Source organism: Rattus rattus, chromosome 7 (genome assembly GCF_011064425.1).
Source record: "Rattus rattus isolate New Zealand chromosome 7, Rrattus_CSIRO_v1, whole genome shotgun sequence".
In the NCBI taxonomy this organism is placed as follows: Eukaryota; Metazoa; Chordata; class Mammalia; order Rodentia; family Muridae; genus Rattus; species Rattus rattus.
Window position 1 is genome coordinate 16,699,294 of NC_046160.1, and position 4,332 is coordinate 16,703,625.

General features: G+C 37.3%; 1 non-coding gene across 1 annotated transcript; it reads right to left on the minus strand.

Annotated features, from left to right (window-relative positions):
* Nucleotides 1–1,151: 1,151 nt before the first annotated feature.
* LOC116906325 lies at nucleotides 1,152–1,257 on the minus strand. Its single transcript, XR_004388612.1, has one exon. It is a non-coding gene; the product is annotated as a U6 spliceosomal RNA (small nuclear RNA).
* Between the last annotated feature and the right edge of the window lie 3,075 nt (nucleotides 1,258–4,332).

A 4,332-nucleotide genomic window follows, 5' to 3' on the forward strand; every position in this document is an offset into this window, starting at 1 on the left:
TTTTTGTTTCTATTTGGTTGATTTAAGCCTCGGGTTTGATAATTTTCTTCTGTGTGCTCCTCTTCTGTGTATTTTCTTCTTTTTCTTCTAGAGTTTTTAGGTGTGCTGTCAAGTGTTATTGTATGCTCTCTCCAGTTTCTATTTGGATGCATTTAGAATTATGAATTTTCCTCTTGCACTGTTTTCATTATATCCCATAATTTTGGGTATGCTATTCTACCATTTTCATTAAATTATAAAAATAATTAAATTTTTTTTAATTTCTTCCTTGACCAAGTTATCATTGAGTAGAGCATTGATCAGCTTCCATGTGTATGTAGGCTTTCTGTTGTTTTTGTTGTCATTGAAGACCAGCCTTACTCCATGGTGATCTGATAGCATATATGGGACTAATTCAATCTTCCTCTATTCCTTTATCTGTTGAGGCTTGTTTTGTAAGCAACTATATGGTCAATTTTGGGGAAAGTACCATGAGGTGCTGAGAAGAAGGTATATTGTTTTAGGATGAAATGTATAGATATCTGTTAAATCCATTTGGTTCATAACTTGTGCTAGTTTCACTGTGTCTCTGTTTAATTTCTGTTTCCATGACCTGTCCATTGATGAGAATGGGGTGTTGAAGCCTTCCACTATCATTGTATGAGGTGCAATGTGTGCTTTGAGCTGTAGTAAAGATTTTTTTTTTGAACGTGCTCTTATATTTGGAGCATAGATGTTCAGAATTGAACATAGATGTGTAAAAGTGTCCTTTCTTATCTTTTTTGATAACTTTTGGTGGAAAGTCAATTTTATTCAATATTAGAATTGCTACTGTAGCTTGTTTCTTGGGATCACTTGCTTGAAAATACATTTTGCAGCTTTTTACTCTGACAGAGTGTTTGTCTTTGTCACTGAGGTGTGTTTCCTGCATGTAGCAAAATGCTGGGTCATCTTTTCATATTCAGTCTGTTAGTATATGTCTTTTTATTGGGGAATTGAGCCTATTGATGTTAAGCAATATGAAGGAATAGTGATTGATTTTGTTGTTAGAGGTTAAACTATGGTTGTATGACTATCTTCTTTTGGGTATGCTGAATGAAGATTAATTTCTTGCTTCTTCTAAAGTGTAGTTTCCCTCTTTATGTTGGAGTTTTCCACCTATTATCCTTTATGAAAGTATCAAATGCTTAACAAATCTGCATGTTATCTTTGCACAGGGGCAATGCTAATCTTCTCTGTATCAATCCAATTTTAGTATTTGTGTTGACAAGGGAGCACATAATTATCTCTTTTATTTATTACATTTCTTAACCTTTTTCCTCTGTTTTATATCACCACATACTTGGCATGTATATCTAATTTACTTTGGAGCCATAAAAAGATTTTATAAAGTACTTTAAGGTTCTGTCACTGACCGTGTAGGGCCTTCCATTTTAATCTTTTCCAGAATTTGAAACAGTGAAATTTAGTGTGATGAACAATAAAATTCACTAACTGTTAATCTTCTTTTAACCTAGCCTGACAAGTTAAACAGAGGCCAGTAGTCATTGGTAATAATAAAACCAAAGCTTTTGAGCAGAATATTGAACATTTATACCTGTACCTATCACTAAGTGCATGACAACTTCCTAATTCATGAAGAATTTTCTGATGATATTGATGATGACAGAAATAAATTAGAATAAGGAACAAAAATACAAAACACACACACTCATACACTCATACACAACAACACAATAGCACAAAACACGTATATTCACACACACACACACACATATATACATACATATATATACATATATATATATATTCACACACAGCCACCCAGAAAACACATACAAATATACACCCAGAGATACACATACAGCAACACAGAACACACACACACACACACACACATTCATACACATACATATATATATATACACACTTGCAAATAGCAATACACACAGCAACAACACACATACTAACACACATACTATATATGCAGACATACACATATGCAGACACAGGCATACACTTGTTATTGTGTAGGAAGCGGTGCAGTAAAACAAAGATGGCGCTGACATCCGGTCCCATCTGGTGGTAAACAACAGTACTGCGCATGCGCGGGTTTGCCCCTGGAGCCAATCTGGCAGGGGCAGTACCATGCTAATGAGGTGATTCGTGCTCCGCCAATCCCTGAAGGAAAAGTAGCACGAACACAGCCTGTTGTGTATATAAGGCGAGCGCCTTTGCTGCTCAAGGTCCCCGGTATCAGCAATGAGGTGGTCCTGAAATAAAGGCTGTTGAGAAGAATCCGACAGTGTTGTGTCTTCCTTGCTGGCCGAGGTGGGTGCGACATTATTGGATCCTAATATAGAACTAAATTTCTTGTCATTTTGTGCCTGATAGAAATGCTATCAGCATTTTTTTTCTACCAACTACATTTTAATCAAGTTCTTGAAATTCTATCTTTATTAATATTTGTACTAATATTTCCATCATATATTTCATCCCTAGCATAGTTTCTGCTCCTTCCTTTCCTCCCAGTTCTTTATTGTCACTTCTTCTGCCCATCCATGTTTTCTCCATTTCTTTTCAGAAAAAGACAGGCCTTCCATGGATATTAACCAAACATCATAGCATATTAATTTTCTCTAAGACTAGGCTCCTGCCCTTGTATTATGGCTGGCCAGGAAACCAGGAGGAAACATAGTTTCCCTTAAGTAGGCAATAGTATCAGAGACAGTCCCTGCTCCCATTGTTAGAAGTCCGGTAAGAAGACCAAGCTACACAACTGTAATATATAGGAAGACGACCTTGCTCAGACCTGTGCAGGTTCCCTGGCTGTGGTTTCAGTCTCTGTGAGTCCCTGTGAATACAGGTTAGTTGATCCTGTGGCTCTTCTTTTGGTTTCCTTGACTCTGAGTCTCCTATAATACTTCATGTCCCTCTCCAGTACGGCTCTCCAAGCTCTGTCTAATATTTTGGCAGTGGGTTTCTTCATCTGGTTCTGTCAACTGCCAGATGAACACACTCTGATTACAACTGAGTTAGATAATTGGGCCAAGATTTCACATTACAGTACATAACAAAAGACCAAACCTAGACAGGACCAGTCATGGGATGGCCTCACAATTTCTGTGCCATCTTTAACCCAGCACATCTTGTAGGAAGGGGAAATTGTAGGTTGAAGGTTTTGTAGGCAAGTTGGTGTCCCCATCATGCTTTCATCACTCATTCCTTCTCATCAACCTCCCCATACTGTACACACCCAACTTTCTTGTTCCTCTAGTTTGTTCTTTAAAAATTCATTGAGTCCAGGTTTTGTTAACATATTCTAGATCATGATCAACTTACCGGGAAATCACATCCTTAAAAACCTCTTCCTCTCCCAGAAGCTACCTCTTGCTAAGAGCTTCTTAGCTAGAGGTAGGAGGCAGAACTTCATGTCCACCTCCCCCATTTATTATGCTACTGTTTATGCCTTGAGCTAGTGCAGAGCATGTGAGTGCTGTCACAACTTCTATGAGCTCATGTATACAACTATCTTATTGTTTTGGGAATGTACTGTTTTCTTGAAGTTACCCATAACTTCTGGCTTTTAGTCTTTATGCCCTCTGTTGATCTCTGAGTCTTGGGAACACAAGATATGATATAGATATCACATTGAGGGCTAACAACTCCTAAATTTCTTATCCTTTTTGTCTTCACCAGCTCTGTGTCACTATTAATCACTATTGCAAGAATATTCTCTGAAGAGGGTTTAGGGATTTATTAATCTAGGTTACCCCAGTTTTTCATACAGAGCTTCAAATTTCCTGGTATTTTGGTGCAGGGTGATCAAAACATTTTTTATAATGTGTTGGTTTTTTGTTTGTTCCTGGATAGGAAACTAAAATAAATAAGCCATGATTAAAGATTTTGAACTGAATCCATTACATAGAGGTTGGATTCAATATGGAGAAATTCTGTGAAACAGATCTCTCATTCTGAAATCTGTATCAATTCCAGGTAGTTAGTGTGATAACTGATTTATAGGAAATACAGAGAAATGAAGGCTTATTCAGCAAAGAAAGCTCTGTTGTCAGAGCTAATGTTGTGCCACAAATATGTGTGTGTGTGTGTGTGCATTTTATTTCAGGAGTAAATACTAAGTAGCTAAAGTCCCTTCTGTGAATATTAAACACCTATGTGTCTGACTCTCAATAAAATCCTTGGACATCAAGGCCTGAGAGCTTCCTTTTCCTAGTCAACTTTTCATTGCATGTATTATCACCAGTCGTTACTGCTGGAGTTGGGAACAAGTGGACATGGGTTTGGTTAGTGAATGCTTATGGCCTTGGAGCTAACAAAAATAGTGAAACTGAA